This window comes from Canis lupus, chromosome 25 (assembly GCF_011100685.1).
Source record: "Canis lupus familiaris isolate Mischka breed German Shepherd chromosome 25, alternate assembly UU_Cfam_GSD_1.0, whole genome shotgun sequence".
NCBI lineage: Eukaryota > Metazoa > Chordata > Mammalia > Carnivora > Canidae > Canis > Canis lupus.
The window spans coordinates 19473661-19496670 of record NC_049246.1 but is presented as its reverse complement, the minus strand read 5'-3'; the positions used below and the strand labels follow the sequence as shown (position 1 = coordinate 19496670).

Below are 23010 nucleotides of genomic sequence, written 5' to 3'. Positions count from 1 at the left end.
ATTTAACTAAATCAAAATGATAAATAGTGCCACCATGATAAATATTGCCAAAAGGATAGATATTGTCATTAAGAAAAGTAAGTTACCTAAAGGTACCTTTTGCCTTTTGTAGCTACCATAAATAGACATTTTTTTGCTGTTCAATGAGAATAGTATGTTATACACATTTGTGGGTAGAAATTCTCTTTTCTTGTTTTCATTAGAAGGGGGGGGGGGTCAACAAATTATAGCCCAATCTCCCAATCTGTCCCATGGTTTATTTCTATAGATAAAGTTTAGTGGGTGGCACAATGCCATGCCACTTCTGTACTGTCTGTTCCTACTTTCACAGCTCAAGGACATAATTGAATATTTTGCCATAGAGACCATATGGCCTATGAAATCCCAAATATTTACTATTTGGCCCTTTACCAAAAAGTTTGCTGATCCCTGTTTTAGACAAAAACTAAACAAAGCATCTGAATAGGAAACAGTTCTGCTTACTGTTTTTAATTAGAATTTACTTTTCCATATTCATTTTCTTGACACTATTTTATACTTTTCAAATTAAGCATCTACCTATGGCTTGGGATCTAAATCAGAGTAAGCATAATTTCTTCTGTATCACAATACAGTTGCAAGCACATTAAAAAAAGAGTTTGCCAAAATAGTGTGCCCTGAAAAGTTTCTTCCCCTTTTCCAAAATTTCTCTTGACTCTCAGCATTCTGCTGTAATCCACCACCTTTGAATGTTTCACACAGTTGTAGGAAAACATTCAATCTCTGTGACTGTTAGCAGTCTGGTCCAGTTTGCTTGTTGTTAACTATATTTCTGATGAAGATGGAGGCAAAAAGATACATGGGTAATAAAATCAGTTAATCCCCAAGCATCTTTACCTGGTTTCTGAAGTCAGGAAGAGACAGACAGCATTTAGCTCTAACGGATGCTGGGGTAGTTTCTGTTTGTTTGGTTTTGTTTTGTTTTAGTCAAAACAATGACAGGAAGAGTGGGCCTTCCCACTGTTCATAAACAATAATGCAAAGTTGCCAATTGATGAACTAAAATCACATATTTTTCAATCTAGTACTGGAACGACTACGTTTTTACTTGAATTTCTTTTGGGCTGGCCTCATTCTTGGCCTCTGGGAACTCTAGTTGCAGGACTGAACTGTCTGTCTTGCTCCCCATTTCTGAATCTCTCTCCTAGGAACTCCCCTAGTTACCACTGCTCCTCTGACCGTGTGATTCTAATAGTCCTTGGAAGTTCCGATTCTGACAAGCAGCCCAGTGGCTGAGTCTCTCCTGCCTGCTGACAGCTTTCTCTAATGTTGACAGCCTGCTCAACCCCCTCAAACCTCCAAACAGCATCTGCTCCCAGACTTCCTGTCATCATGTCACCACGGTGCGCTGTGATGAGACACCTGGCCTCTGCCTTTGGCCCCACATCATACTGTGGTTGCCCTGATTACGGCACCAGCCGTGCTAAGTACCTGCTACTGATGTGCCCAGCACATGGCAGGGCTTGCCACCCAGCTGCTCTCCATCAACCCTACCCCTCTGCAATCAACTGGGTTACACCCAGTGTTGACTGGAGGCTGGATGAGACCAAGGGAAGGAAGGTAGTTCCAAACCTTCATATGTCTTCTTAAATACCACACTGTTCAACAATCACAAACCTGCTGCATATATAGCCAGAATCCAATACTTTTCCTAATTTTTATTCCACACTGGATTTATTAAAGGCCACCCTAAGGACAAACTTCCCACTCAGAAATTATATCCAACAATTCTCTCATCACAAAAGCTAGAAACAAGGTAATAAGTATGTGTGGCTCTTTTTTTCTGGGTAAATATCACTATGTTGGCATCTTTAAGCATTTTTTAAAAGATTTTATTTATTTGAAAGAGCGAGTGCATGTGCAAAGGGAGAGGGAGAAGCAGACTCCCCACTGGGGATCAAGCCCCAATATGGAGCCACAGGACCCTGAGACCATGACCTGAGCCGAAGGCAGACACTTAACCAACTTGAGCCAGCCAGGCGACCCTTTGTTGGCATCTTTAAAATGTTCATTTTGAATGTTTTCATATACAGACTCTTGTCTATGGCTCTGTTTAAAACAATATACACATATATGTATACAGTACATTATACATATAATCTTTGGCATTAGCCTGTGGACGATTCTCACAGCAAACCACTGGGTTGATTCATGGCCAATCCTTGCTTAAGAACTGGCTACAGGGGCAGCTGGGGTAGCTCAGCGGTCTAGCTCCGCCTTCAGCCCAGGGCGTGATACTGGAGACCAGGATCCAGTCCCACATTGGGCTCCCTGCATGGAGCCTGCTTCTCCCTCTGCCTGTGTCTCTGCCTCTCTGTCTGTCTGTCTCTCTCTCTCTCATGAATAAATAAATAAAATCTTAAAAAAAAAAAAACTGGCTACAGAAAGGAAAAGGATGAGGTAGGGTAAGAGAGAATACTGTACAATTTTGTGGGAAAGGAAAAATCCCAGAGCAATAAAACAGGATATCTATGAGTAATATAAACCTTAACAAGAAAGAGCAAGTATTTGTCTAGTTTCTAATAGTCCTTAAAGGTACATAAGGAATAGGAAAATTGGATTAAGATCTTCAGAGAATGAAACTACTAGTCAGGCCTGCAGCTCTTCATTGACAACCTGGTGGACCAGGGGAGACGATCAGTATGAGAAAGTTCTGCTCTGACAGATCAACTAGCAAAACCATATCAAGAATTTACAGTATATTAGAAATGACGAAAAGGAAACATAGCAAAATAAAGAATTACAGAAGAAATGTGAAGACACAGTGATAAAGGTATTAAAGAGAAAACAAATCTACTCAGTCAAGTCATTACACACAGAATATTAGGGGGACTTACTGGAATCGAGTTTTTGGTGAAGAATATTGCGGTGGCCCTGTTAAGTGGGTAGGAACTAGAAAAACTGACAGAGTTGCAAGAGTTTTCCTGTGTGGTGCATTAAAATCCAAACAAAACACAAAATCTAATAATGTGTGTTCACAGCTATCACAGAAACTGTAAGTTAGATGAAATCAAGTGTGTGTATGAGATACTCAAACTGAGTTTATACCTGTAAACTTTAAAACCAGACCATATTCCACTATGAAAACAAAGATTTTCTTCCCAACATTGGATTTATTAAAGGCCAATAGAAGAGTTCAAAATTAACAGTTTCTGAAGAAAAATTAGTGATTTCAGATCTGTAATGAAATATATAAAAAGTGAAAAGACAAAAAGGCTATTGGATTCTTTTATTTCCATGTAGTAAGAAAAGCAGTGATGCTCTTTCAACTCAAAAGGTAATTTGGGGTAAAGGCTACACTGCAATAAACATATGGCTACTATGGAACAACCAAAATGTAACCAATAGTCAGCAGGTAATTTTGGAAAAGGTGATATATTCTGACACCTGGTGCTTAATTCTTTTAGATCAATGAAAACTTCATATAATCCTTTCTTTTATGCTGAATCATATCACAATCTCACAAGCATCAAAAATACTAAATATTTAAAAATTCAGTATCAATGTATTTTTCGCAAATGTTAAGAGCCAGTCTGTTTGAGATCAAACGCTAGCTCTTCCCTCTATTAGTTAGGTGACCTTCAATTGTTCCATCTCTCTGGATGCCACTTTCTTATCTGTAAAATGGCATCTTTCTTATAATGAGTGAGGACAAATGAACTTATATTTTTGAAATATTTAGAGCAGTGGTTAGTATATAATCAGTACTATGTGAAGGTTTATTAGGTAAACACTTATTGAGTATCTACTGACCTAAAAGGATTCAACAGCAGCTCAACCATAGTTAAAAGCCACACAAACAAAGATAACAAGTTTAACTGTCTACTATATTTGAGTTCCCATAAATGTGCCGTGCACGTGCAATATAGTGAATATAAGGTATTTTGTCTATCTTAAACCATAAGCATATGAACTTTTTGGATCACTTCTTTAGAGATTGGGATGTTCTTTATGAGACAGCTTGGTGATGCATGTCTGCTAAAATGTGTCCAGCCTCTCACTGTCTTCCAATGCTAAGATTCTGTGAGTTAGAAACAAAAAGATCCTACTAATCATTCTTTTAAAAAGCAGAGACCCGAGCATTTATACACTTCTCCAGAGGAAAAAAAATACAAAAGACTTAAGAGGAAGGAAGAGTTCCCTTGACTTTGGCTTTCCTACTCATTTCCTTTTACTTATTCATCCCTTACTGTGTCCTCCCCTCAAACACATGAAGTTCATCCATTAGGGAGAAAAATGGATACAAAATGATAGTTTCAGGTTGAGGTAAATCTAGTACTCCCTCTGGGTTTGTTGGGGCTAATTTAGAAAATAATCTGAGATTATTATGAGCTGTTGGCAGAGGTATCTTCTTTTCCTCAAGCCAGCTGGCTCCCTGACTGATGGAGCAGAACTGCTGATTCAAAGGACAGGAAAGGGCCCTAGTAGTGAGTTCAAATTAGACAGTATTGAATGAACAAGGTGGTGAAAGTCCCAGGAAGTGCAAAGAGCCACTGTGTATACTAACCTAAGGCCTGAATGTGTGTGATGAGGCATCATTTTCCAAGGAAATAAATTATTGCTAAACTTGGGTGGGAGGGAGTATTTTCTGATCATATCAAGAGGAGAAAAGAAAAGCATGTTCTGGGATTAACAATCTCATCTGTGAACTGAGGGGAGTAGCCTTGAAGGTCTCCATAGTCCTTGCTCCCACTGATACTCTGAATCTATGCATAAAACTATTGGAACTCACTGAGTTTGTCTCCTCCTCATACAGATACCTTGTTATCACTTACCACCTCCTACTTAAGTCTACAAACCTTGAGTCTAGTTCCCCTATAGCCAGAGCCTAAGTCATATTGAAATACACTGATGTTTGTGATATGCTAAAGAAGAAGACCAGAGGACCTCCCTCTAGTCCAAGGTAGTATGTGTACATTTTTCCAAAGCTCTATCTCCCCATCACATTTATTTTGGGACAGTACTCTATTTCCGTCCACAGCAGCAGGAAGCCTTGTGTCAAGGCTGATCTATACGGCAATAAATGGGATAGCACAGTATTTACAGTGCTACCCCAAACACATGGAGCAATAGTTACAGCTTCTCCTCAATATCCATCTTCTGTCAGCCACACTGAGACTTACTCAATAGGCTTAGTCTTATGTTAATTTTACTTAGGAAGATTGAAAAGACCCTTGGCCTGTCTCCTTTTCTTCTACTATTTTCTTGGTGAAACTCAGACTCTTTATGTGAGATAGAATGCTATGTGGGTGGAAGGGTTCTCCTCCTTGATTTTCAATAGTCCTCAATCAAAAGCACATAAATATTTAAAGTGGAAGAAAAAACTGTTACTTATGGCCAGTAAGTAACCTCTAGCTGGCTTAGCTAGTGTTCAGTGCACAGTGACTAAATCTAACAAGCCATGTATGGGGCCCCAAATTATCAGTAAATGGGAATATTTAAAACATAAAGAAACCAAAAAATTTTAGCAAATCAAATCCAATCATATATATAAAGGATAATATATCATGATGAAGTGGGGTGGTTCAACATTTGAAAAATCAATGTAATTCATCGTGTTTTAGAAAACTATATGATTCCTCTCAGTAGAGGTGGAGAAAGTATTTTACAAAATCCAACATCCTGATAAAAATTCTTAAACTAGGAGGGGGAAATTTCCTCAACTTGATAAAGGATGTCTATGAAAAACCACAGCTGATATCATACTTGACAGTGAAAGGTTGAAGAACAAGGCAAAAATGTCCATTCTTACCACTTCTTATACAAAATTTTATTAAAAGCTCTGCCACTGCAACATGGCAAGAAAAAATAACAATAGGCATCTAGTTTGTAAGGAGAAGTAAAACTGTCTTTAAAAAAAAACAAAAACAAAACACTAGAGTTCATGTAGAAAATCTTACAAAATTTACAAACAAGCTACTAGAATAAGTTTAGCAAGGTTGAAGCTTATAGGATCAACATACAAAAGTCAATTTTATTTCTATACATCAAGAATTATCAGAAATTGAAATTTTAAAATAACTTATAATAAAATCATAAACCACTTAGGAATAAATCTAACAAAAGATACACACAACCTATCCACTGAAAACTATAAACGTAACTCAGAGAAATTAAAGAAGACCTAGTAAATGGACAGATATACTTTGCTCATCAGAAGACTCATATTTTTCGAAGATATTGATTCTCCAAAATTGATCTATTAATTCAACACAATCTCAATTCAAATCCCAGCAGGCTTTGTGATAGAAATTGACAAGCTGATTCTAAAATCCATATAGAAATGCAAAGAACCTACAATAGCCAAAACTGTGAAACAATAAAAGTAAAGGACTAATATGATCTGATTTTAAGATGTACTATAAAGCTACATAGTCAAAACAGTGTAGTACTGGCATAAAGGAAGACAGAGTAATAGAACCAAATAAAGAGTTGAGAAAGAGATCTATTAGTATGCAGACAACCAATTTTTGACAAAGTTACAAAGGCAATTTAGTGGAAAAAGGATTATCTTTTTAACAAATGGTACTGAAACACCTAGATATCCAAATGCAAAAAAGAAGAAGAAACTCAGTCTATACTTCACACTATAATAATTAATTCAAAATAGATCATAAGGGAGTGCCTGGCTGACTCAGTTGGTAGAGCATGTGACTCTTTTTTTTTTTTTTTTTGAGAGAAAGAGAGCATGTACATGTGCATGAGTGGGGGGAGAGACAGAAAGAGAGGGAGAAGTAGACTCCCCACTGAGCAGAGTGACAAGGGGCTCAATCCCAGGATCCTGAGATTATAACCTGAGCTGAAAGCAGACTCTTAATCTACTGAGTCACCCAGGTGACCCAGAGCATGCAACTCTAGATCTCAGGGTCATGGATTTGAACCCCATGTTGGACAGAGAGCTTACTTAATAAAAAAATAATAATAATAAAATCATTTTAAAAATCAAAATAGACCATAGATCTGAACCCATAACATAATACCATAATATGCATGCCTAGAAGAAAACAAGAGAAAAATCTCTGTGAGCTTGAACTAGGCAAGAATTCCATACATATAATATCAAAAGTATGATCCATTAAAGCTGATAGATTTGACTTCGTGAAAATTAAAAACTTCAGCTGTTGCTGTTCAGAGAATGAAAAGGCAATCCACAGATAGGGGGAAAATGTTTGTAAGCATATATCTGATAAAGGACTTGTATCTAGAATATATAAATAATAAACCCAGTAATAAGAAAATAATAAGGAAACAATCCAATTAAAAAATAGGCAAAAGATTTTAACAGCATTCACTAGGAAGATATGCTGATGGCAAATAAGAAAAGATGGTCTAATCATTAGTCATTAGGGAAATGCAAATTAAACTCTCAAAGAATACCACAACACACCTATTAAAATAGTTAAAATTAAGAAAAATTGGAGATACCAAATACTGGCTAGGATGTAGAAGTACTGGAACTCTCATACACTGGTGGTAGGAAAGTAAAATGAAATACCACTTTGGAAAGCAATTTGGTAGTTTCTTTAAAAGTTAAACATTCATCTAGCTCATTATCTAGTAGTTCCATTTTTTAGTTTTTTATTTAAGAGAAAAGTGTAAATTCATCCAAAGAACTGTACACAAGCAGCTTTGTAATGATACAAAATTAGAAATAATTTAAATATTGATTGAATGCATAAATTGTGATATATATCACATGTATAGATATGTCATACATATCTATATAATACATCTATGGATATGTGTGTCATATATGTGTGTGTGTATATATATATATATAATAGAATCCTATTCATCAACAAAAAGAAACTATTACTCATGAAACATAACATGGATATGTTTTTAATAATGCAGAAAGAAGCCAGGCCAAAAAAAAGTACATACTGTATGATTTCATTTACATAAACCTCTAGAAAATGCAAATAAATGCATAGTCACAGGAAGCAGATCAGTGGTTGTCTCAAAGGAGTAGCAGGAAGTGGCAGGGGAGGGGGGCTCACAGGGGTAGCAAAAAACTTCTGAGAATGATGGACATATTTGTTATCATGGTTGTATGGACATGTAGACATATGTCAAAACTTATCTAATTTTATCCATTAATTATGTGTACTGTCAATTAAATTTTTTAAATGTTAAAAATTACATGAAATGAAAAAAATTGACTGGAATGTGAATACTGTAGGTCAGACTAGAGCAATAACTTTGTGGAGTGGTGGGGAATGGGGAGGTTCACATGGAAGGGGATTCTTGGGTAAATGGCAAAGCTCTATTTCTTGACCTGGACAGTGATACCAGGGTGCTTGCTTTATAGACATTATATATGAATTTATTACATACACACAACTTGCATAATAAACTATTTTTAAAAATAATTACTAAGCCATATATTTGTTTTGTGTGCTATATATTCTGTATGCTTTATTTTACAATAAAAAATTTTTTTAACCCTAAGAAAAAGGTTAAGGAAATAGCGGTTTGAGAGGAAGAGACACATAAAATATGACTCAGCTGATGATAGGCACACTTCCAACTTTTATTCCCAGGACTATACAATACTGAGGAAAAGGAAATTGAAATGATACGTGGCTAAATTGAAAATGAAGTTAAATAGACTTGTTAAATGGCTAGAGCATTTAATGAACACTTCCTAAATGTTAGAGGGGAAGCCAAGTAAATGCTATCTGAAGTTGGGTGTGTACCTGTGACCTTTCAGACCTGAGTGGGAGAACAGGCAGGGAGGTGGGCACGGAGTCAGGGTGGGGCTCAGCAGATGCCACGGAAGCTAAGGAACAGACATTAGTAAGAAAGAAAGGCAAGGGGCTAGAGATCAGCAGGTCTTAGCATATTCTAGATGAAATTCATCATGGGGTAGCATATGACCACAGTTCATAGTGCCGGCTCTAGAGTTAGACTGCTTGGGTCCCTATCTTCATTCTACCACTGAGACCAGTAACTTGTCTGCTGTCTGTCATACTTTTCTCATTTGTAAATGACAAGTATGTGAAATGTTGTCAAATTTAAATGAGATAACGTCTGTACAGCACTTAGAAATAATGTCTGACGTGCAGTAAGCGTGCTACCTATTGTTACAACTGAATTTTTTTTTGAATTTTTAAACTTATAAATGTCAAATCTTAGTAATTAAGTAAAGGAACATGATTTTAAAAAGACCTTATTGGGGATCCCTGGGTGGCGCAGTGGCTTAGCGCCTGCCTTTGGCCCAGGGCACGATCCTGGGTCCAGGATCGAATCCCACGTCAGGCTCCCAGTGCATGGAGCCTGCTTCTCCCTCTGCCTGTGTCTCTGCCTCTCTCTCTCTCTCTAACTATCATAAATAAATAAATAATTAAAAAAAAAAAAAAAGACCTTATTGCATTCAGGCTATTTCTAGGGCTTGCCATGATAAAAACCCACAAGAAGCTCCTGCCAGGAAATCCATTTAAAGTATGTCTCATTTGGGGCTTCCTCTGACACTAGGCCTTTGAGAGATGATAGTCAGGCTGAGGTGTTCAAATCACATATGGCTTTATAAACCGCTAGTCCCTTCAAGGCAATATTTCCGGTACTTGGATCCTAAACATACTAATTTCACTTGTTACTGACATTCCCAAGTAATACTCTTAGACTCTAAATTCTTAGGAGAACGTGAGCCATGCCAGCATGGAGCCCTCAGAGACAGGATGCCTCATTTTGAAACAATGACTGTTAAGGAATAATGTAAGCTCATCACATGTGTGGCCAGTGATAGACTCCATACTTCAGTGCACCCTCCAACTAAGGAATCTCACCTGCCATTCCACCTTCCCTCCTTCTCTCCCCTTCCCTCCTTTATTTTTCTCTTCTTTTTTGTGGGGTATGATACCTTTGTCTTGTATTAGTTTTTTTATTCATTTATTCATTCATTCAGCATATTTACTGAGCACCTTCTGGTGCTAAGCCCTGGAAATACAAAGATGAATGGGATGCACATTTCCTGCTTTTAAGAAGCCAACCACCATTGGGGTGTCAAGCCTATTTATACAATGAGGACACACAGGCTGCAGAGAACACAGTTTGAACTATGTGCATGCATCATACACAGAATATAGGAATTTTCTATTTATGTACTTGAAAGTTAAAAAGTTGAAATTTAAAAGCTTCTGTAGATAAGATCAAGTCCCAGCCCCCAAACTCTTTGAGTGTGGTCCTTTTGGTCTTGGGCATCATCTATCTACTACTGTTTGTGTTCTGAGGATGTTTCATAATTATCAGCTCCATTTTGCAAAGTGAGAGACTTGAAAAGACATGTAAGAAGACATGTACAATAAAGATGAAAATAACAGCAGAAAAAAAAAAAAGAAAATAACAGCAGAAATAAAAAAGAAAATTGAAAGAGAGAGAAAACAGTGAGTTTCATTTGCGGGGGAGCACTTCGGCACTAACCTGGCAGTGCTACATGGTCTTAGGGGCCTAGACTCTGAAGAGCCACAGCCTGTGTTCAAATCCCAGCTCTGTTACTTGCTAACTCTATAACCTTAAGAATAGTATTACTCTGTGTCTCCATTTCCTTATCTGTAAAATGGGTATAAAAGTCCCATGGGCCTGACGCATAGGCTAGGCAATACTATTATTAGTAATACAGTTCAGAAGAAGAGATCCTATATGTCAATCAACCACAAACTGGCAGAGTATGCCTGTGTCAATATTTTTGCTATCAGAATGGTTTATAAATGGGAAATATACTTTTATTTATAAAAATATACATTGCCTCCACCCTGCCTGCCCCTCAACAAATCCTAAATACCACTTTTCAGAGGATTACTCTTGATTAGCAAGTGACAATGGCATGCCACCTCCCCTGGCTTCCAGGACATGCAGAGTAGATACCAGAGATCAGGTGACAAATGAAACTTCAAAGTATCCAAGGACATGCTTCAGGATAGATGCCACTGAACCTATAACCAAGGACAATTAGCAGAGGGATGGAGGGTAGCCCTGATGGAACCAGATGGTAAAGAATCCCAGTTGAGAGTCTTTGTTGGGGGTAGGTGATGGCTGAGAACAAGTGTGCCCTCAGAAACTATCTCACTATATAGAACTGGACTGCAATCTATTGACTCGCAGGAGGCCAATAGTGGGCCTGGTGATCTTTGGAGAATGAAGTGGTATTTTGTTGTGTATGAACATATGGGTGCTTTCCTTTTAACTTGTTCTGGGAACAGACTCTATTGAGTACCAATTAGGTAAGTAGGACCACACAATGGCAAGATATTTGAAGCTAGCTTCTGAATGCCTCTTCCAGACTCTGGGCAAATATAAATTTTTGAAGTTCAGGTAAGAGATTCTATGTGTCTTCATGTTCTAATTCTGCCTATAAAATATGTCATAATATTAAATGTGTCATGCTTTGAATATATAGGCTTAACTATCTCTGTGGGAGAAGACACTCAGAAAATTTTCTATTTATTGTATTTTACAAACTTTTGTCTAGAGATTCATGCCAAAGGGATATGCAAATCATATATTTGAAATAAAATGTGAATTTCTGAAGTACAAATCCTGTGACCTTTGGAGGAATACCTATTTGTACTATTGGTTTCAGAGATTGTTTTGAATCTTAGGTGCTTGTTAATTGGTTCCTAACACTCTGCTAGATATGAGTTTATAAAAAAATGGGGCTCCTGTAGAACTTTGGAGATGTTCATCTAAAGTCATGGAGAATCATCTGAACAGTAGAAAGATCAGAGGAGGCATAAAAGTACAGAAAAGACTCTATGCTCCATGAAAACCAGAGATACTTTCTTCTTACAGGCCAAGCTGAACACTTGGTCTTAAGTGGATGAGCTCTGGGGATCCACACAGCACATCAATCGTGGCCCATTTCTGTAAGGACTTGCCAAGTCAGTAGGCAGTGATGGAAAGCTGCCAGGTTGTGCAGCTCAATGATTATTGACTGGGAACCCCCTATACTCAGCCATCAGAGCTGAGGAGTGCTCACAGGAAGGACAGGGCAAGGCCCCCACCTGAAGGGATACACACTTCTCTGTTCTGACCAGCAATCAAATCTGTTTGAAATCACACCGAATCCTTGAACTTAACTTGTAGGTAATCCAAGTCTGAATATTGCCAGAAAGGGCCTAACTTTAAACAAGCGGTCTAGCAGTCTCTGCTATTAGTGATAGAAAGGAGCCACTGTGACCGGTTGGCCAATATATTAATGTCTCCCTCCCCACCAGACTCAACCTTGACCTTCTTTTAGAACCCCTCCTCCCTGACCCCCACCCTCTCCCACAGAGATAGTGCCTTTTAACTTCAAATAAAGCAAGAGTAGATTTTGGATGCCTGCCTGTGCTTTGTATGGATGTTGCTGAAAGCTTTGCACATAGAAGGAAGTTTGTGCAGGGCCTCATTTGGGAGAGATGAAATATTTTAATAGCAGTGTTTATGTTCTCAGTCTGTAGATAACCAAAAACCAGCAAAGATTTTACATCAGGCTTTGAAATGAAAAATATCACCCACTCAATGGAAACACAAATTTCATCCCTTGTGCCCTCTGGCCCTCTCAACGCGATTAGTGTTCCTCTAGATTTTCCTGCTCTCCTTGAGCTTTCTGAGTCACCACAGAAGGAGACCCAACTCAATGTCTGGCCAAGTATTGCAGGTCTCACATTCTCAAGAAAAGCAGACTTGAAAGGTTTCCTCTCAGAGTTCCCTAGGCTCCTCAGACAGTCTGGAGCAGAAACTGTCTTGGGACCCATGATAGAGTAGAGACCAGAATTGTAGCAGGCAGGGAGAGTTCAAAAGGGCAACGCCAGCCCACAGTTAAATTCTAGGCAGCAGCTTTGAGACCAGTCGGCCCTGCCTCTCACAGACGGAGGGAGTGTTCCCAGACCCCACACTCAATCTTCACCACACAAGTTTTGCTCTTTGAGGGATTCAAGCCTGTGATTCCCAATCATTTTTCCTCTCCCTAAAGATGGGAACTTATACAGACAAAGCAAATTCTTTAATGTCACTGTGAGGACAGTTTTAACGAATGTCTCTGGATTCATGCTTGTGGGCAGACGTGTGCACACGCACACTCTTCTAAGATTAAGTGTGCTTGAAAATCTGATTTATATAAGCAAAGAGAACAGTTCATTTTTAATAATTGACTGGGTTAAAATAGATGTTCCTCACTGGAAAAGTCACCAATGCACACTCAAACAAAACACATACCATTCAAATTAGCTGCCTTGGCTGAACTTATTTTTATATCACTTTAGTCTGTGCTCTCCAAAAATAAATTGAGTCTATGTTACACATTCCTAATGAGAACAATTTTAACAAACAGACTGTATGCATGTGAATCATGAACATATAAGAGTATAAACGTTTGTAAGAAGCAAATTTTTGAAAGCAATTGCCTTGAATCTATTACATGGGACATAGCTTTCTCTTTCCTCTAATTTTAAACTTGACCTTTATTCCAACATCTAATCTGCCATGTCTCAGAGCAAAGTGTCCCAGGGAGAGGGTAATTAACGTGAACATCAAAAGAGCAGCTGTCACAGGCAGAGGAGCTCTCTTAGCTCTTCCTCTTTTGCAATAGTTTTCAGACACTACAGTGTGGGCAACTTACATGTGGCTCCCAGGGCAGGACATGATCTCACTCAGGGATGTCCAACTGTACATTCATGTGTTGTGAAAAAGTTGTGTCAAAGATCAACAGAGATAATACACATGAGGGAAGAGTAAGTTCTCATGGAATGGGGATGGGAGAGGAAATCAGGAGAACTTCATGGAGGAGGTAATATTTGAGCTGTGTCTTAAAGGATATGTAGGCATCTTCCAAAAGGACAAATGGGGGGGTGGGGAGGGGAGAGATTCTAGGAGATTACAGTGCATATGAAAGTCTGAACCATGGTGGGGATGGGTAACAGTTGGGCAGTGGCTGGAGACATGGCTAGAAAGGCTGCAGGAGGGTAAAAACCATCTTTAGGTTGAGGTCTTCTGCTCATTGAACACAGGAATATTGAGAAGCAGAATGACATGACAAAATCAGAGAAAAGGAGCGGTATAAACATCAGCATGTAAGAAAAGCCATAAATGATGCTATTTTTGTAAAAAAATTACACATATTAACATAAGAAAATTTAACAATGCTATCTGAGTTTTGCAATTTTAGAGGCGCTATTTCTCAATTTTTTAACATTGCTAGGAGTATATATTGCTTATACAATATAAAGGGGGAAATCATTAAATGTGCACGTACAGAAAGGAGAGAAGAATTGGCGAAGAGGAGTTCCTATGGAAAGAACCCAGTGGCTTTCTTTAGCTGACCACACACACAGGCCGTGCTAAGGAGTGGCTCTGGTGGCTCAAACACCTGTGTTAAATGCAAACTTAACTAAAAGCAGCACAGGGTCTAGATTAAGGACACAGATGAGATGGTTGTTAATAGTCCTACTACTTCCTGTGTTTATTAGAACAGTTCTGAAATGTTACATCCAGTTCTGAGGACCACAATTTAAAGAGCTGAAATTGAGTTCGTCCGGAAGAGGACTGTCAGAATGAGAAGGATGTCTGAAAGCCAAGTTATAAAGAAAGATTTATGGTATCTTAAGATGTTTATACTGAAGAAGAGATAACTTATGGGGGTCACTGTGGCCATCTTCAAATACTTGATGAGCTGCCATGTTAATTAGAGATAAAACATCCTCCAGAGTTCTCAAAGCCAGAACTAATACCAATAGCTAGGAGTTACAGGGAGGCCAGTCTTGGCCGGACACAGAAAAAACAATTTTCGATCACAGAGTTATGGCTAGAAGTGACAGAGATCTATCTAACAGCTTCAGAGTTGACAACAGTGACTCATTTTGAGGCACAATGACTTATCACTAAGACCTTTCAGCTGGTCAGTGGGAGAACAAGGGCCAGACTGATTCTCATGCTGCCAACTCCAATATTCTCCCCACACCACACCACACCCCACCATCATGCCACCTCCTAGCCACAGTAGATGCCCAGCAATGGTTTGGCTTTCCCAGGAAATGGGTTCCCAGTCTCTAGATGTATCTGAGCCCAGGCTGGATGACAACCTGTTTAAGGGGGCTCCTAGGGAATGCTTGTGATAGGCAGGATGTTGGAATGGATAACCTCTAAGACTGCTCTGTAGTTTAAGATGTTATAATTTCAATTTGGAGAAATAAACTGAAGATTAGGATTGTGTTCAAATGGGCTCTAATAATCAGAAAAGAGAAGTCTAGGCACTTTGGAAGAGTGGCTGGAAAACAAAGGTCGAAGAAACTTCTTTTATAGTTTACCAGTTTCTTAGCAGGGCCCATCATGGTTATTATTACTCTCATTACATTGGTACATCACTCCCACAGCCCACATTTGGCAGGAGCCAGGGGAGTGAGGAGAAAACGATCTTTCTGCTTTGGTCCCTACCCTGCCAACTAGAAAGTGTGATATCCCTACAAAAAGGGATTGAGTCCATATGGGTGTGCCCTGAGGAATGGCACAATGCCACCTGGAAACCGTCACAGAACACACTAGAAAAACACTCAAAGCATTTTCATTCATTTTGACCTATGCCAAGAAAAGACTCACCCTCTTCTGCTCCCCACCTCCACCCACCACACTTAAAACAAATCCACATACCCATTAGTAACTCAGCCATTTATTTGGCTCACAATCATAGGAAAAGGGCTGAATTGCTTACCTCACTAGTTGCATATCCAGATCCTGAATCTATACTTAAAAGAATGTTCAGTACAGGATTTCCCTCATTACCAGTGAACTGTAGACGACAAATTCATTAATTAAAAGCTATTTTCTGGCTCCTGGTATGTCTGTACTTTGGGAAAGAGATTAAGATCTGTGGAGCACAGTACATTGGCCTACAAAACCGGAACCCGCTTCTGTAGTGTAAGCTGGCTCCAAAAGTTATGTCCATAAGCATGTGACTAAATTAATCTAAGACAAAATCATTAAATAGATTGCAATATCATCTTTGCTGAGTTCACTGTGTGCCCCGGAGTAACTATTCTTCCTTGCATTACCTTGAGCCCCTTTCGAAGAAGACCTACCATACAATCCCTTTCCCTACAAAGATGTAGCCATTCCTAATCTCACATGGTCAAGGCCATGCCCTATGCCTCCCATGATGGCTACTAGTTACTGAAATCAACGTTCTCCTCCATCTTCATCATCATCACCACCACCACCATCACTGCTTCTATTTATTGAATACCCTCTAGTTGTCAAATACTGTGCTATGTATTTTACATACATAATCTCATTAATTCACTACCTTTTTTTTTTTTTTTTTTTTTACCCTCATCTTTCAAATCCTTGAAATGACTCACCCAAGTCAAAACTATCAAGTGTTGGAGGTGGGATTCAAACAAGCTTTTGCTGACTCCCAAGTCTGTTAACCCACACACACACTAGAGGACTTGAGAGAAGCTTGCCAAGCACGAAGAATGGTCTTCTCCAACTGCCACTGGAAATCATATATTGAATATTGTATAACCCTTTTCCAATGAGGGAAAAGTGAGGCTTGAGGCAAAAATAAGGCTTGATAAGGAAGTAAACTTGGAGCCTGCTCTGACCAGGAGGAAAGCAGGGGGAAGACATGACCGAAGGTGGTGTTTAATAATGAAGGACGGGAGAGATGTGGGGACCCCAGAAGCAGGTTAGAGAGAAAGGGGAACTTGTTTAGAAATGGTATGGTTTGACTCAGGCCACATGAGATGGTCTAAGAAGCCTGGAAGGAGTCTTTTTGCCTGATACACGGAGGTCAGTTAGGGTTTGAGGTAACATTCTGAGGGGAATTTTTTGATCCAGGAAAAAAAAAAGTACAAAACGTTCCTAAGGGCCAAAGTATAGAAAGAGGTTTCTAGCCTACAGATGATATATTTATAAAATATATTTTATAAGAAATACCATGTATACTATAGAAATAAATTACCTATAGGAAAATGACATAGAAAAAATTGGTCCTATTATAAATCATGTTGTTCTGGTCAAGCAGCAAGAATTAGTCACTCACTCCTCTATTAATTTATTCACAAGTATTTATTGAATCCTATCGTACTATTTACAAAGTGCTCTATCTATAAGAAGGTATGCAGCAAATGTATTCCTTAAATGGAAAATGTGCAGTATCTGCTTCCTTCCCCCAGTGGGACTGTGGTCACCTGAGGATCTCAGAGAGTATCAGAGATGTGAATCTGATGAGGAGCTCTGAGGCTCTGCAGCTAGCCTTCAGGGAAAGGGGAAAGGCAAAGAGTTTTGAGAGCCTGACTGTGCCCTGGCCTGAAGGAACCTGAGTTGAGTTGACTTCTCTTTGGTTCTGCATTTCTGTAACTGGTGCTGACCTAAAAATTTTTTTTTGCGCAGGCTATAATGACTCCCTCTGCCAGCAATCATCCTACTCTGAGTAGTCCTCTGTGGAGAACATGGCCTGTCCCAACTCCTACTGATGTGGTACCAGTAGAGCTCCCCACCAGGGAAACAAGTTCTTCAGTTCATTCACTAGTATTTTTTCTGTAAGCATGTGATTGTTGAAAGAAAAAAAAAAAAAGTCTGTCATCTACTGCACATATATTCAAATATTTTATATGTAGTGAAGCTTAAGAGAGCCCCCATCTCCTATGTGTGACCTGTGGCTATGTGATGGCCGTGACCCTGAGGCTCCTCATACGTGGAAAGGAAAGAATGTGTCCAATTTGTAAGGTTCTTGTGAGAATTTGATTGATGAAGGATACCACTTAATAGTATTTGGCACACATAGCAGGAATCCACAGTGTCTGGAGATTGGGTCTAAATTCCCTGGAAAGACAATGAAATAATTTTATATATTAAAACAATGTAGCTATGGATTTCAAGCTCCGAGATGAAAAATCTATCAAAATCTTTGTGTGAAGTATGGCATTTTTATGTGTTTTAAATTCAATCATGTTTAAATGCTCAATATTAGTGATTATTATATTAAGAAGCAATTTTAAATAATCAGAATTTGTAAGTAAATTTGTAAATGTATTTGAGCCTTATCTCACAGTGTTTGCAATTATTATAAAATAAAAATTTTACTGAATCCTTAAAATAGAATTGTCTATTTCTTTCTCTCTCTCTCTCTCCTCCTTCTCTCTCTCCTTCTCTCTAAACCAAAATCATGGGGAAATAAGATTTTTAGAGAATGGATTAAGAGAACATGACAAAGTAATAAAGCCTAAACATGGTTCATTAGGAAGGAATGACTAGAATTCTAATCCTTTGCAGGTTCAGCATGATGAGAGAAACAAAAAGAATACCATATTCCTCTCTTGACACCAGGGCAGAATATTTCCTTAGGCTATGTACTAGCTATCTGACAAAGAAAGGTGCCACGTATAATACTATAATTCATGTAAATCAAGTGGATATGATTTTAACTGGAGAGAAAGAATCTCAAAGTTTTAAGTGAGGATAAAGCAAAGACTCCAGTGTCCCTACAGAGAAGCACAGGAACCCGGGGGACTTGCTGGTAAAACTTCCAGTTGGAGAAATGCTATTGCTTGAAAGCCAAAGACAAAGTCTTTGGAAAACATTGTGGGAAAAACATATTCCATGGAAATGTGTGTCCTAAAACTTTTCCATATGAAAAATTAAAAAGTATTCCTTCCTACCCAGCAGTGATCTAATGTATAAACAGCTTAAGAATGAGAGGAAAGAACTACTGAGAGATTTTAGGTTTAGGTTCAAGCTTAACTTTCATGAACCCTCAGACTTCTAGTTTGTTCTTTGATTGAAAGAATGTCTGAAAACTAAAAATGCATCAGATATTATGCTAAAGATCACATGGTACATTTCCCCCTCTTTGGTAACTTCTATCACCCTATTGAGGTTGAATCACACACACTTCTCAAGAAAGGCAGAATTCAGTGGATGACAAAATGATTGTTCAGCTCTGACTTTTGAGACTTTGAAAGTTGTTAAGAAAAACATCAGGCATGAGAGTGTTCTGGATTTCAGGTTCAATAACCAAGGCACCTGAGGAGAAAACAGAAGTCTTACCTTGATGTCTCATAGCTAGGCAATGAATATCCACACTCAGTCTTGGGACACCGAGGACTGAGAACTTTTCAATATGCTCATGAGTGAGGCAGATGTTAGATGAGTGAGATGCTCATGAGTGAGGCAGATGTTAGACCTGGTATAGGGGGGTGATAAAAATCCCTCTTGGGCAGGGGGAATATTTTTCTGAACAAATTTGGAGGGGATCAGACTAAGGTTAATTTGCTGTGTCCCTTTCCATATACTCAGTACCCCCTGCTTCTCTAGATCTCATGTGAGTATGGAGGAAGAGCATGAAAGAGAGATAAAAATCTCTGAATTTGAGGGGAAATCCAAAATCAGAAAGGTCCCATATTGCAATCTGGTACTTGGAAGTAGGTCACCCAGCCTCAAGCCAAAAGGAATTAGTCATAGTAGAGTAGCAAAAGGGATGGGTGTGTTTAGGCTCCCACCTGCTTCCCCAGTGCCCAGAGCCAGAGCACAGCATGAGGGAAAGTCAGAAGTTTCCAGATGCTCCAGTGGGTGTGAGATGAGAAGGCCAAAGATCCTAAAGATCCTGGAGTCAATATGAGGAGGGCAAAGGATGTGCAGAGTTTGAGGCTAGAAGGCAGAGTAGGTTTTCAACAGGGACAGGGAATACTCAGAGGGCAAACACAGAGGGCAATGCCATCTCAGTGAAGGCCAGGTCAGACCAGAAAGATCTTCCCCTGCAGCTACAATACTGCATGGCTCTCCTCTTGTCACAGGTTCCTCCTGCCTCAGAAAAGAGGACAGGATGGATGAGTGGAGCCCTTTGAGACTGAGTAGTTACCCGAGAGACATCAAGTTAACCTGGAAAAGCCTACTTTGAAACAGGAATACTTGAATAGGTAAGTTCTAGTCTAACTCCCTTTTCATCAAGTAGAGCAAGTTGAGTTCATATGTTATAAATAAAGGTGCTTTTCTACCAACAAATGGTTGTAGATTTTAAAAACCTACTAGATATGATTATTTAGTGGGCTGCTGAACTGGAGAATCGGAGAAAGGATAAGATTGGTGGAGTCAGTATAACCAGCACACGTTGTTTTTTAGATTTTTAACCTAAGAAATACATTTGCACGGGCCTAACCCATTGATCTGCAGTCTAGCTTTTATTTTTTGGTGAGAGAAACTAGGGATTTAAACTATGCACAAGTGGGGTATGTGGGAGGAAAAAAAAACATTTTAAAACCTTTTAAATTTACTGTTCGTGGTTACAAGTTTCCTTAGGAGACATAATATTTTTTTTCTCTCGTCTAAAAAAATAATTTGGACCAACCTCAAAAAAGCTGGGTTTAATGTTTCTCAGACTGTTTCCAAGCAGACTGAAATACCAACAAATTCATATCCACAGGGAGAGGTTTATGGTTCACCAAGTTTGCATGATTCATGCTGAAGAGCTTAAACGCCTAAGATGCATGATGTGCCTTCTGAATGCGATGTATGGAACACATACCACAGCCCAGGATTTCTTACAGACTGCCTGACTCAGGAGGGTCACCACTGAGGAAGTGGAGTCACTTTGGAAAGGGAGGCAAGAGCAAGAGAATGGGCTATATTTCACATTCACTTTTGATCTGCATGAGAAAAGCATTCTGGTGGCAGCTTCAGAAATTTGAGTTAGACCAATCTCAGGACCAACAATATCAGATGCTTATTCACATCCTCTCCAAAGCAACAGTTCTTGAGGCTGAAAATGAGTTACAAATCTTTTTTTTTTTTTTTCCTAATAAGGTAAAGTCAGGAAAAAGTCATCAGGATAAAATCTGTTAGAGTTAGAGAATTTAACATATGTGAAAAGGCATTTTAAATGGGCCATATGGTTGCATAAATAATTTTGTGAAAATTATTTCACAAGGTGGTACGATATTATCAGTTACTATTGCTATTATTTTCACTTCCAGTCATCAGCAGCTCCAACAGGCCAGAGATCACTGGTCACATATCCACATGCTGTGGTCCATCTGGCCATGGGGGGTTGTGGAGACTTTAGGTCTAATTACTAATACATGGCTGTGCTCTGAGACTAACTTCTTTTTATCAGAAAATGCCACAATACTTACTTGAATCACAGAAATGGCTGTAAAATAAAGCAATGGATGTAAGTTGTTCTGGATATACAATATTCAAATCATTTTTTTTCTTTTTGCTTAGGGAGAGAGCACACTGGAGGCACAGAGGGAGCAGGAGAGAAAGAATCCCAAGCAGGTGGTGGTATCTCTCAGATTTTTGGCTCTAGTTCCATTTCTCTGTTACTTTTATTTTCAAGTGCCTACTTCACGTTTCCACGTGGAAATGTATAATCAATCATACTCCAAACTTAACATGGCCAAAACAGAACTCTTGATTCACTCCACCTTCCAAACTGTTCCTCCTTTACCATCATCATATCCATAAATATCACCTTTCACCCTGTTCTTAGATCCAAATGCTAATTCTTGATTATTTTCTTGATTCTTGATTATTTTCTTTCCCTTCCATACCAAATACTATCCACCAGAAAATCCTACTGCCTATCTCCTGAACCCTCATCACTTCAATGCCCTCCACTGACTACCATCACCCTCGCAGGCCAGCATCATTATTTGCCTCAACTACAATAATCAAGTGATATTGCTTTTTTCCTTGCTATGTCCAGCCTAATTCTCCATGCAGCTGCCAGCAAGAGATCTTAAAAATTAAATTAGATCACATAACTTCCTTAAAATTTTCCTGTAGCTTCCCATCATACTTTGAATAAACACCCAACTCCTTACCCGGGCCTGCTAATTTCCTGTTCGTTTTTCTAATTTCATCTTCCACCTCTATCAGACCTCCTTCCTGACATGCTTTACTCACTCTGACGGCCCTTCCAACATCTCTCTTATTTAAGCTCCCAATCATCAAGCTCCTTTACACTCCAGGGCTTTTAAACTTGATCTTTCTCTGCTGTTAATATTCTTCCCTGAGATCCTTGCATAAATAATTGAAATAAATCCCCCCGTGTCATTCTCTCTATATCCCTCTCCTCTGCCTTTTCTTCCCTTAGTACTTGTCAATACTCAAAATTATATTGTTTAGCCATTATTTTTATTGTCTCTCAAAGTAAAATCTAAGCTTCATTAGGGCAGAGGCCTTATCTGTCTTGTTCCCTGTTCTACTCTCCCTGCCCAGAATATTGCTTAGCACGGTCGAGCAATGAGTCATGCACATTAGGTCCTCACCAAGTATCTGTACAGCGTATGTAAAAGAAAGGATGAATGACTGAGCCAGACATTGTTTAGGATGATGGAAGTGAGTCAGTGAGGTAGGTATAACACATTTTACTCTGAGATACTCCATGATACTTTGGTCGAATCCTGATTTTTGATTCTGTTTAAAATAATACAACTGTTCTTCTTCAGACTGTTCTCATATAAAAATCATCACCATGTAATAAGCTTAAGAAGCACAAGAACGGAAAATAATAGTCAGCATAATTTAACAGTATTTGGAAAGCAATATTTGGAAAACCACAATTATGATCTTATCTCAGATTTGTTCTGGAAGACATTAATAGTAATTTTACTTCGGAGCACAGAGGAATCTGCATTCAGATCAACTCATTTGAATAAACATAAATGCAATCATTACTTAGGCACATGGAATAAGCAATATGACAAAAGGAAGTATACTAAGCAGTGTACTCATAATAATCTTAATGAAGTAAGGATGACCACAACTTTAAAAACACAGAAGAGATCAGCATTGATAACTTGCCAAAAAAAAAGTTAGTAGTAGAGAGGCTTCTCAGATACAAATGAGCTATAAATTCTTTATAAGGTTTATATACATTTCAGGTTCTCCTAACCATCAAAGAAGAAAAACATGGATGCAGTCTTCTTAAATTTACACAAAGACCATTATTATAGGCTCCAAACATTCAAGGGAGATAAAATTCTTGTCAAACAA

General features: G+C 38.7%; 1 protein-coding gene and 1 long non-coding RNA gene across 5 annotated transcripts in view; one reads left to right on the top strand and one right to left on the bottom strand.

The window, feature by feature from the left end:
- LOC119865927 overlaps positions 1-18112 on the top strand; it is an 80502-nt gene extending 62390 nt beyond the window's left edge. The window contains exon 4 of the long non-coding RNA XR_005378530.1: positions 17407-18112. This is a non-coding gene — a long non-coding RNA (uncharacterized LOC119865927). The remainder of the gene's footprint in view (positions 1-17406) is intronic.
- PALLD (palladin, cytoskeletal associated protein) overlaps positions 1-23010 on the bottom strand; it is a 421753-nt gene that overhangs the window by 140733 nt on the left and 258010 nt on the right. The gene's annotated exons all lie outside the window — the stretch shown is intronic.